This window comes from Myodes glareolus, chromosome 4 (genome assembly GCF_982192425.1).
Source record: "Myodes glareolus chromosome 4, mMyoGla1.1, whole genome shotgun sequence".
NCBI classification, from domain to species: Eukaryota; Metazoa; Chordata; class Mammalia; order Rodentia; family Cricetidae; genus Myodes; species Myodes glareolus.
The window spans coordinates 75,374,610-75,387,316 of NC_142029.1; the positions used below are offsets into that span (position 1 = coordinate 75,374,610).

At 45.6% G+C, this 12,707-nt stretch overlaps 1 pseudogene; it reads left to right on the forward strand.

The window, feature by feature from the left end:
- The first annotated feature begins 11,806 nt into the window (after positions 1-11,806).
- Positions 11,807-12,309, forward strand: LOC125388731 (small ribosomal subunit protein uS14 pseudogene; annotated as a pseudogene).
- Positions 12,310-12,707: the final 398 nt, after the last annotated feature.

The window sequence follows — 12,707 nt, forward strand, 5'->3', positions numbered from 1 at the left end:
CCTCTGGGCAGCCTAGGGTACTGCTAGAAGGCTGATTCTGGGATTCCATGGTTAGATTTCAGCAACTCAAACTCCCCAGGCTTCAGTTTATCTACATGTAGAATGGGGCATACAAATAGAAAATACTTATTGCCTTAAGGGGTTGGTAGAGTTGATGTAAGAAGATATGTAAGAAAGAGTTTTGTGAAGTAGGCAGTAGAAGGGGGTCTAGCACTGTCTGAATATCTGTCATTAGTCTATAACAATGTGAATCTTTGAACACATAGTATTTCTTTGGGTTCTAAGCATCATGTGCTACAGTTCATTGCTTACCCAATGAATCAGTCTTAGAGAAGGGAGGTAAATTGTGTAATTTCTACCTACTGCAGTCAGGTAGGACCCTGTAAGACATTACCGTTCTTACTGATTCATAGAGATTTGTGTGTGTGTATGTGTGTTGTTGTTGTTGTTGTTGTTGTTTTAGCTCATAGTTTTGAATCCATTCCATCTTGACTAAAGGTCAGAGAGTTCAAACCTATTCTTGCTCCTCAAGGATAAATAACAGGATGCTTGGCCAAAGGTATGTCTACTGAATGCCTCGCTACTCAAAGATCAGACAACAGGATGTTTGACTTAGGGCATAGTTATCAGGTGTTTTGAGATGTAAGGAGGTAACTGTGTAAGGAGGTTATATCCTTGTATCATGGGAGGGAGGTCTTTTGCCCTCCCCTCTGATTCAGGTAAACAAGAACTATGAGTGAGAAACTTGAGGCAGTCACAGTGTTCACTGGAGCCCTCCCGACTCTATCTTCCATCTCTTGTCTGTTTCCTTCTTCAATTCTCATTTTCTTTTTCAGGAACATATGGACAAGTTGAGCCGGACCTGACAGTGTGTGTGTGTTTTATGTTTATCTCACTGTGTGTCCTGGGCTGGCCTTGAACTTTCAATCCTTGTAGACCTGAGCACATGCCCTTCATTGAGCCCTGTATTAGCCAAGAAAACAGAATAAATAGCTAATGTGTTTGTGTGAAGTAGGAATTCGTGCGCTTATGAACACCAGGAAGCTTCTGCAAGCTGGGGAGCTGGAAGGTTGATGGAAAGTTCGCTTTGAGTCCTGAGGATCAGCAGGTCAGGAGCGCTGGCACCAGAGGGCAGGAGTAGATGTTATCAGTTGGAGAAATGAATTCCCATCTGCTTCCATTCAAGGTCTCAAGGACTGCCTGGTGTTCCCCTGTCTGAGTGAGGGTGATCTTGTTTACTTAGCCCATGGATTCAAACGATAATCTCCTATGGAATGAAGGCACCCACACTCCAAAATACTCTACACGAACAACCCTAAATCCATTGTCACAACTGTTTACTTGTGGGAGTTTCTAGGGAACTCTAGAACAATGGATGGTGGAGTCTTATTTGACCTTAAGGAACCAATGCTCTATGTGTGGTAAGGAAAATTCAATACACTTTCCATAGGAAGGAGGGCCGTGACAGAGAAAGGCAGAAAGAGAAGCAATGAGTCCTTAGATGGGAGAGGGGCTTGAGTTAGATGTCACAGAATGAATAGGATTCACAGAGTCGGGGAAGGTGGGTTGGTAATCCTGGGAGGGATTTGGACTATCTGGAGAGAATCCTAGAAATATTCTGGTGAGACAAGGCACCGTAGAGAGTTGGCTGTTGATTATTTTTCACATGCGGTTGCTGAGGGCAGGCTGTTGCTCACACAGACTGGTTTCACAACAGATACATGTGTGTTCCAACATGCACCCATACAACACTGACTTCCTGCAATGGCCAACCTCTTGTGTTTGGGAGCCTATAGCAGAGTGGACACTAACTTGTTACTCTGTATTACTCAGCTCTTGCTGCATTCGCTTCTCTGGAGTGGTCTATCTGGTGACTCCTGGCCAGTCCCTTTTGCTCAGCTTGATCACACTTGATACCCTCCGAAGCTGGGGTCATAAGAGAAGGCATGCACACAGCTTGGCCACAGTGCCACTAAGCAGGGTTCTGGAGGACTCCCAGAGAGCTTTGGTCCTGGCCACTTCCTAGCCATCTGACGCCAGTGGTGGAGATGAGAGTCAGGCTTGAATACGGCAGGAAAAATGTGGGTGGACTTAGTTTCCCGGCCTGTGTAGAGATGAGGTTGAAGACTCTGTAGGCAGGTTGCGTGTGTTTGGGAGTGGGTCCATGCATTGCATGTGTTCCTTTAAGGGAACGTGTTGGACAAGACTGAGGTTGGAAAGTCTTCGGATCCTGCTTCTGCGTCCCACGTCTATGCTGCTCATGTTGGAACAGGCTAAGGATCTCCATGGGGGTGGTTCTGGACCCTGACACTAATCTTCTCACAATGATCATGGACCCAATCACCCATTAGTTGTGTGTTAGAAAAGTCTCAGTGTGGAGCAGGAGTGATTGACATGTTCCATAACCATTTGATCCAGCTTGACTTCCACACACACTTTAGTTGGGCTGGCTGACTTGGAATTTTTACTAGTCCGTCCTCGTATACCTGGGACGCTGGGTTTATTTCTTGGAATGCTCTTTATTCTTCTCCTTCTTTGAATGTCTGCCTGGAGCTTGATTCTTTGCATTCCCCTGTTTTGCATTCAGAACTTTCTAGTCAAGCCTTGAGGACCACTGTGGCCCCACACCCGGATATACTTCAGGGGCTCTGCCTCTCCTGTTACTCCTGCATCTAATCTTTGTCTCTAGGGAGGGATGTGTTCATTTTCCTCTCTTTCTCCACCTTCTGATACTTGTCAGCCCTCTTCTCTCCTGATGGCCCTTTGTCCAGACTTCTCTCATCTTGTGGCCTAGCCAGGCCTGTCTTTTTCACTCTTGAACTTTTTCTAGGTTATCTAGTTCCCCAGACTCCATCACATTTTCCTTGTCTGGAATGCTGGTTCTTGAAAGAATTTGATTGACAAGCCAACCCTGGCTAGAATGGATATGTTATGTCAATGAACGTGGTTTGGCATGGCCTTTCTTAACACTGTGAAATAGACAAGTTCAAAGGCACAAACTGGGATCCTGAAAATGCTCATATTTCTCTCTCTCTCTCTCTCTCTCTCTCTCTCTCTCTCTCTCTCTCTGTGTGTGTGGTTTATACCCCCTTCTTCCAGTGCTGGGGCTTGAACCCAGGACCCTTCCCCATGCTGGGCAAGTGAGAGTCCACTAAACAGCATCCCTAGCCTTTAGTTGGTCATCATCTCAGTGGGGTCACTGCTTTTTCTTTATCTCCCTTTGCCCTCCAATTACCCCTTGGACCTGGGACCAGGTACCAGGAGGCAGCATATAGGAACCACAGGACCTGGCATGCCCTCTTACAATCCCCTCAGGACAAGAACAGCCAGAGTTCCTGTATACCCAACTGTCCTGACTTCTCTCTTTAGCAAGCACGTCCTTGACTGTTCCTGGTGGGGAGAAGGGGTGGGTCTTTCTGCCTCGGGTTATCAAACGTGGATAATCAGATTCCTGTGCCTCAGACCCCTCTGTGCCTCCTCGGTTACTGTGACCGTCAATCTTTACTCTCTAAACTCTCATCAGCCTCTGGTTCTGTGAGCCCCACCATGATTGACGCCAAAGTTCCTTTTTCCAGGAAGACCATTTGCATCTTACAGGCATTCTGCTCTTGCAGTTATCAGTTCCAGTAAATTTTAAAGACATAAAAAAAAAAGAAAGAAAAACTGCCAGGATATTGTTGGGAGCCCTATTTTATGGCCATGGCTTTAAAACAAACAAAAATAGCAATTCCATTAGTAGTTGGAAGTCATAGTAGGGACTGTATTGTTGAGGGTAAATTTTTCCTGCTACAGTAACCCTGTGCCGCAAAGATAATAAACACATAATTGGAGAGTGGTTATTGGCAGGCCGGGTAGACAGCAGACAACACGTCACACTTGCAGGGTCACCTGGGAGTTGAGGTAGACAATTGCTTAGTGTTCTGAGAAAATTCTTCTCTGTAAATGGAGAGGGGTGTGAGGCTGTAGAAAGACCTGGGCCTGGAACCAGACACATCTCTGTTCCTTCCTGGGTATAGAGGGCTGAGCGGTTTGCTTAATATTATCAATAAAATGAGGATAATCCTGCCAGGTGGTGGGGATTAAAAGTGACGGGAGGTGGAAGGGAGTAGAAGGTCCCTGTAAACTGTTCCACTAGAAATTCCATGAAGGCTGGGCTCTTGTCCATCTTTATTCTGCTTTTCACCCCCAGTGCTACCTCAGTATCTAACATGTAAGCGGTTTATTAATGTGGCAATTAGTGTACTATTTCTGTTGTTATAGCTGTTTTTCTTTTAAACCACAGGTAGGCATTAGAACGCTTCTGATCTTGTTAATCCCCGTCTTCCAACTAAACCTGTCTCCCTGGTTCAGGTCCCACAGCCTGAGAGCCCTATTGGGTAGCCAGTCATAAAATGGAAGAAGACCTGAATAATAACGAAAAACAAAGTAACAGGGCCTCCCACTCCCCTGTGAGATTGACGAGCTACAAGTATGGATATTTTAACCTTTTGGCAAAAACAGTTTTGAAGCAAATTACGATAGTTGATTTAATAGTAAGACTGCCGGATACAAAGCAAGTCTTAGCCAGGTTAGGGTTTTGTTCCTTGATTTATAGGAAATAGTTTTGGTGTAAATGTTTATTAGAGTCGGGTTCTCTTTAGAGGTGATATATGGTATTAATACACATTAGCATGAAAAACAGTGTCTCTGGCTCTGTCAGATTGCACTGGGTCAGAGCTGCGTGTCTTCCGTGGCTGGGAACATTGCTCGCCATTGTTTTCACCCCACAGCCTTTATGGTTCTTCATCAGCTTTATGTCCCAGTTGTCACACCTGCGTGGCTCTCGCCTTGCTAGTCAGAGGCACCTTTTAGTATTATAGATGACCTTCTGCTTCTTTTTATCACGACATTTATTCTATAATGGATGGATGGATGGATGGATGGATGGATCGATCGATCGATCGATGGATCCATCTATCTATCTATCTATCTATCTATCTATCATCTATCTATCTATCTATCTATCTATCTATCTATCTATCTATCTATCTATCTATCTATCTATCTATCTATCTATCTGCCAGTTAAGCAATGCTATCTAACCAGGGAGCTTCAGTTTCCCTACCTTTAAAATGAGGAATATAATAATACCCCTTACCTGTGTTGGGTCTCTTAAGAACAGATACTATATTTGTTTGTTTGTTTATATTATTTTCTCCCTCAAGTAGTTGTATAACAAGTCACACTTGGTAATGGACATGCAACAACTTTGGTTGGCTGAACGGGAGAAGATACCGTCCCTGGGGCAGTAATGAAGGTCCCCCAATGATTATTTATTTAGTTTTAGACATTCAGGGACAAGTTTTCCATTAAATCTCAACGAACCGTTTGTTATGACTTGGATGTAAAATGACACAGGCTCACATTTCCGTGGTCACAGCTGGGGGCACCGCTCGGGTAGCAAGCCTTGCTGTCCACAGACTGACTCGGCCTCCCATCCTTCTCTACTTGCTGATCCACTGAGATGTGTGGTGAGGTTTCTAAGCTGCACGCTCGCACATTCGGGGCCGCTGTGAACGCCGCTGTGAACGCCGCCGTGAACGCCGCTGTGAACGCCCTCCCCCACCACGAGGGTCTTTAAGCCGCTTTTTGTCAGGCACGTGGTCACGGCACTTTCTCATGGCAGTCATAAAATAATCCTGACAAAAACAACTTATGGGCAAAAAGGTTTATCTTGCTTACATGGCTGGGGACAGAATACATGTCATGATAGGAAGATGGGACATTAGATAGGGAAGGGTGGTAACAGGAGCAGGAAGCTAGGGGTGGGGGTGGGACTTGGATTGTTAAGCTCAAAGGCCATTGGCTTAGACTGACTTCCTCCATGAGGCTCCACTTCTTAAAGGTTCTACAACCTTCCCAGACACCACCAGCCTCAGATCAAGAGTTCAACATGTGCACCTATGGGGACATTTCCCATCCAATCCACAATAGTAACTGATATGTTTTCCTTTTCTCGCCTGCTCTCTTTCTAAGTCCTTTCATCTTTGGATATACTCAACTGACTTAGCTACTAACCCTGATGCTGCTATGTGCTTTAAGCTTCTGCCCTACAACTTTCTAGGCTGCCCCTCATTGTCTGCTTTGGAACTCATTCTCTTGTGGATAGAGTTGGCAAACACTATATAATTATATTGGAAATCACAGGTTCCTAGAGACTGGGGGATAATTATGCTTAATAGGAATAAAATGAATTCCCAGTTGCCCTCTACAGGGTGGATGACAGTTCGACCCTATATTTACCTTCTAATGATATGGCAATTACCATCTAATAATTACCCTGGTACCGGTTGGCATCTGCCCAGCCATTAATTGGTTAATGGCCATTGTACCATGTGGGGAACTAAGAATACGCCTGCTCTTTAATTTCCATATCTTAGAAATCTTCAGCTCCTTGGGAGACTCCTAAGAAACATGTGAGGAGTAGGGAGGAGTGGTGCTGACTGCAAAAGGATCTGAGTTCTTTGCTGAGGGTCCAGGAAGGCAAACCCAGCCCATGGCGAACAGGAGCAGCAGGTGACCACGTGGGGAGGAGTCCAAAAAAGCAGAATGATGCTCCTCATTTCCATCCTCATCCAAACGGAGGGCCAAAGTTGCTCATAAGAAGATACCATTTGAAAACCCATCATACGTCCCTCAAGCATCTCTTAGACTGCTAAGTCAATCCATCCATCTCTGAGCACATGGATTGGGTAGCACATACGCAACATCCCTGGTGTGCAGTGATCTAACCCTCCTCTGCTCCTCACCTTTGGGTCCTACTTGTTAGCTCTGTTTGTGAGTCTCTTTGTCAGTCCAAGGATCTCAGTCTTGTCTCCAAAAGTAGACTGTGAGTGTTCCAAGAGGTGCATATACATAAACAACACTTTGTGTCCTGTGCATGACCAGTCTAGAGCAGGCGTGTGAATATTTGTTAAATGAATAGCAGTTAGCAAGACCCAAATGTGAAGGAGAACTTCAGACTCAGCTTGGTCACTAGTGCATGATCTGGAACCAACAAGTAACTTTCTTTTCCCTCACTATTTCCTTATCTGAAAATAGATTAATAATAATTGATGGTGCTTTTCATGTGTGGGAGATCCAAAATGGTTCCTAATTCGTAACCGTACACACTGTATGTGGAACTTACATATTAATGCCCACCACACAAACTATCTGAAAATATACATGTGCACTGATACACAGGGATAGATAAACATACATAGAAATGTGTGCATACACGGATATATGACCTATATGGATCTATATAAAATATATATATGTGCATGGCGATATAGATATTAAAAGAAATCAGAGCAAGCATATTTGTCAAAGTAGAGGTGAGGGGGTGGGAGTCCTGAGTGAGTATGATGAGATTCTGTGCTTAATTTTTCCATTGCCTCTGGAGATCCACAGGAAGTGTTCAAAGCCCACAGAGGAAGATTGCTCTGAAGGTGTCGTGTGGTCCAGTCTTCACACACCTGTTTCATTTGATCCCCTCCTTAACTCGACAAGGCAAAAAATATTGTGGGAGACAGAATATGCCAGTTAATGAAGATTCTTTCATTTAGACTACCTGCAATGGGGAGAATGGAAGAAGAGTGTATCCAAGAAAAGGAAAGGGCCTAGAGTTCTATAGAGGCGGGCAAACAAGGGAATCCCCCATGAACCCTTTGGGAGTCTTGGGAGAGGTAGAGGTTGCTTTCTCTGTGTGGTCACCTGAGCGAGGAGGATGGACCTTTGAGGTTAGCTACTTGGAGAGTACTAAAGGGGGTGGGGGGTGGGATTTCCACAACAAAGGCTCAGATCGAGATCAGTGTCCTTGAGATCACTCTGATGTTTGCAGCTGGACAAAATAAAGATGATAGAGCAGTTAGGTGATTTACTGGTGTCTGTCATGACTGGTTGGAAGTGGGACAGTCTGTGTACCCCAGCCTGTCTGGCCGCATAGCTGCCGTCTTAGAGCCAAGGTAAGAATGTTGTGTCTGTTTATTAATTAATCTGATAAATATTCGCTGATATGTTGTGCATGCCAAGAACTGTTCTAAGGGCTGGGGACTTCAGAGAAATCATATCTCAGTTGGGTAGAGAGTCACGGAACCAATTAAACACACTGGGGCCATAGTATAAGGTGAGATTAAATGTTTCTTGGTAACTTAGCAGGGAAGGGTGGGTAAAGGCTTCTTAGGGGCATCCTGAGTGATCAGAAGGAGTCAGCCATGTGTGCAGTTCTGGTGACCCTCCTGCTGGCATCCAGGAAGGAAGATACAGTTATCTTCTCTGCCCACAACCAGTCCGTGGTCTGCCTCCCACAGAGGGGCCTTCCCTTGCTTTTGGACTGTCTGATTTTTGTAGCACACTATGAAATATCAAAGTCTATCATGGATTGGTATTTTGCCTCCTTTGGTCAGATTATGATCCAACTCCTCCTCTGGAGGAAAGGAATCCTAGGGTTACGTGATGGGTCTAAAAATCTGCCCTAGATAACAATGCAAATAAAGGATGAGGTGGGGGCTTCCAGAGCTTCCTGTTTGAGCAGGGGTGCTGCAGTCATGCTTGCCATTCTAGTGCAGGGGAGTCAGAGACGGGCAGATGGGGGGCGGGGGAGACAGACTACTTACCAGGCAGCCTCCTTGGCGAGTTCCAGGCCAATGAAAAACCCCACATCGAAAAGCAAGGTGAATAGCTACTGAAGACACTTGGGGTTGACTTCTGGTCTCCACACACACACACACATGTACCCACTTAAAACACACACATTTAGGTATACACACACAACACAAGGCTTTGTGATGTGTGGGTTGAATTGCCCCTATTCCTTCTACCTTAGGCTCCAGAAACTTTAGGACAGGGTTGTGTAAGGGAGTCCTAAAGTCACTCTCTAGAGCAACAGATGGGAACGGGGAGACGCTTGCTTTGCAGTAGCCTTTCAGGCCACTAGCTAGCAGCTATCTGCTCTGATCTGCAGCCAGCCACTATTACCTGCTATTAGCACTGCCCTCTATTAGTGGCTATTATCACTTGCCAACTATTAGGCACCATTAAGTACTATTATCATCTAGCTCCTATTATCTATTATTAGCTGCTCTTATCAACCATCTACTATTATCTACTATCAGCTTCTATTATCTTCCGCCATTATCCAGTATCTTCCATTTGTTATCTGTGATCTACTAGCAGCGACTATCTATTATCTGCGCTGTGCTACAATCTCTGGGCAACTTTTCATTCTCTGCTATCTACGGTTACCTACCATCTTGCTGCTACTATCTATTATTCAGCGCCCATCAGCTGCCATCCAGCTGTCATTCCTCATCTTTTCTTCCTATCTCAACTCAGCACAGTAATTAATTGCTATTATAAATCCTGAGCCAAAATTTTTGCTTACAGATGTCCCTCTGGGATCAGAGGCTCCTCTCTGACACTTGGGTTTTGAGTTTCTGTTGGAGTCCCTATGCGCTCTGCATGGAAGGAAGCCACAGGCCCTCCCTGCCCATTTCCGTGTCCCTAGCTCATGCGTCCTTAGACTTCTGACTGACGCATCACAGATTGAGGGAGGGGGGCGTACTTGACAGGAAACATCGGAAGTCCACTCCTGGGACTGGAAGAAAGACAGTTTTAATGACTCACATTTGGTTTGTCCAATTAAAACCTGCATGAGGCTGGGTGTCTGCTCATTGAGAGTGAGGGTTCTGAAATCTGCCTACAGACTAGACAGATCAAGAGACTCCCTCACCTGTCCCTCAGTCCCAAGCACAGGCCTGACTCAGATATGCTCAGTTGACATGACAGACACATGAGGTGGTCCTGGAAACCAGGAAAGGTGAGAAGCAAGAGCTACTTCTTGGGGGTGGGGGTGGGGTGGCGGCGGTGAGAGCTGAGAGTATACACAAGTGAGGGAAAGACCTGGACGGCTTCTGACCATTGACACTGTCCCAGGACAGAGAAGACAGGATAGAAAGTTCTGGCCTCGCAGCCAGTGGGTAGAGTCAAGGGTGTGACCTTGAATGAGTCATTTAACCTCAGGGAGTCCAGGAGGGTAAGTGCCAGTGTGCTCTCCTGCAGGGCAGGTGGCCAGAAGAGAGGGAAGGAGCAGAGTGGGGCAGCCTCAGTGAGCTCCTCAGCTTCCAGGGTGGGAGCAGGAGCAGCCTAGATAAAGAGCCATCAAGTGGCACAGCTGGAATGGTCATTAAAGAGCATTCTAGAAGGGGTTTTCAAATTGCAGGTCATGACCCACTGGGGTAGTGAAATCGATTAATGAGCTGTGACCAGCGTTGAAACTAACAAACAGAATGAAGTAGGAAAATAGTAGTGTACATCCTGTAGTGTAAGAATAACCTTTGTTTCTGTGGGGAAAACATATTTACATATAAAATGGGTTATAAAAATACAGTTCTTGCTGTGAGTTATGGTGAAATAAAGTTGAAAAGCACCTATCTGTGGTCTATTTTTTTTTTAACTTGGAAATCAAGATCCAGAGAGGTGCCATGCCGAGTTCATATGGAATGTACCCTTAAAAGGAGTGGGTAGTTGGACCAGGGGCAGGATTTTCCCTGCTTCCTCCAGGGATGAGGGCATTTGGGAGCACTGAGGTGGAGACTTTCTTGCTCACAGAAGGCATTGGTGGGTCTTCTAATGGGTAGCTGTGGATATAGGTGGAGGCATCCCATGTACCAGGGATACAGATACAGAAAGTCAACCCCCCCCACTTCCTGATCCCATCACAGCCTTCATGACATAGACTGAGCTCATATCTTACATTACCTTTACAGTAATGATCAGACATGGTTCCTGAGCCTCAGTTTCCCCAACGGCAACTGACAACTCCATGAAGATTTTGTTTTGAAGAACTTAATGAAGTTAAGTCGTTTGCTGCAGGCCTACAATCCTAGGTATCTGGGAGGCTGAGGCAGGAGGATCACAAGTTTGAGACCTGCCTAGTCTTCGGATGGATTTCAAGGTCAGCTCAAACAACTGAGTTAGACCCTTGTTTCAAAACATTAGTAAAGACAGATCTGGGAATGTAGTTCATTGGTATAGCTTTAGCCTAGTGTACGTGGGCTCTAGGTCTGATCTCTAGAATTGAGAGTATGTTTTCAATACATGTTTGTGTTGTCTTCTCTCTCTTTGCCCCTCGAATGATGCTCTGCTCACAAGGTATCGTGACTTTGAGCAGTCGCCCCAGCAGCAGAGCTGTTTCCTACACAACAGTGAAGAGAACGTATTCACTGTTTACATTATGCAGACAAAGAGACCTGAGTCCCTCACTGAGACAAGAATGGCGTATATGGTACACTTAGAAGCAATGGGTTCTTCCAGAAACTTCCAGAACCTCTTGTCATAAGCAAGGGATATCCTTGGGTCACCCTCCAAGAAGCTTTGAGTTGGGCAGCAAAAAAGGTTTAGTTTACTGTGCTGTGCGCTCTTCCCTACCCCACCCCCACCCTGGCTTATAATAAAACTACTGACCAGGCAAATCCTCTTCTCGCCTTGTCTCCTGGACCCTAGATGGATCTGGCCAGGAGGCCCATTAATGAGAAGCATGATCTAAGCCTGGAAAGGCTTTAATACTCTAGGGGGAAATATTGTTTTTTCCACATTTTAAAAAAGTGTTTCTATTATCTCCCTCAAGATAAATTTCAGCTATTTACCCACAGCCTCCTCGATGAAAGAAGCATATGCGCTCCCCCGAGGCGTCTTTCCTGCCTGATAACCTCATAACCAGATTGTAGATGAGTATATATCAAGATGCTTGTTACGGCACCTTCTCTCTCAGGTATGGGGATAGATGGACGAGGACGCGTTTCAGGTACTCAGGATGTAAGCATCTTCGGTCCTTGCTTCGAGGACGGGCTACTCCTTCATGAATGACTTCCTTGCCTGCTCATACGGCACCATGGGTTATAAAGCATTGCAAGTGACCCCCTGCCCTCGGAATCAGGCAGGGCTGTCTGGATTCTCTTCTTTGAACAACCTCTGTGGGGGAGACTGCAAGACACAGCTTGCTGGGACCATACCTGTCTCATCCTGATTTCATATGGCCCCTTGAGATGTCTCCTCCTCCTCCTTCCTTTTAAACATAGCACCTCACCTTTTCTGAAAGGGCAGTCTGAAGGCGAGGCGGGTCACCAGCAGCTGTACTGGAGTCAACCCTTGCATGCTTGGCCAGGGGTCTCTCTCTTGCCATGTCTGCTCGACATGCTAGGGTTTGATCTGGAAATTCAGACTGAGCATGTGCAGGCAGGGTTCTGTCAGTACTCAAAGGATGTGGGCTTCTTTAAATTGGATTGAACTACTTTTCTTGAGAGGATTATGCAAGACTGAGAGGTCTTGCTAGCATCTGTATACAAGAAAAAAAAAAGCAAACACGTAAACCCAAACAAACAAATATTCTCCTGAATCCCAGGCCGACGTTGAACTCTCTTGTAGTGTAGATGACCTCAAACTGCCTTCCTAGGTGCTGGGATCACAGGTACGCACCACCACACAGAGTTTATAAATAGCAATGAGGACTGAACTTGAGGATTTGTGCAATGCATGCTACTATCTAAACCACACACACCTCCAGTCCCCGGGTACATTTGAATATATGACATCTACCCTATTTTCTGGCTGGAAATGTGGCATTGAGAGCCGCATTCTTTTCCTCTGCAAATTTGCCCTCAGCCTCATCTGCCTAGAGGAACTCT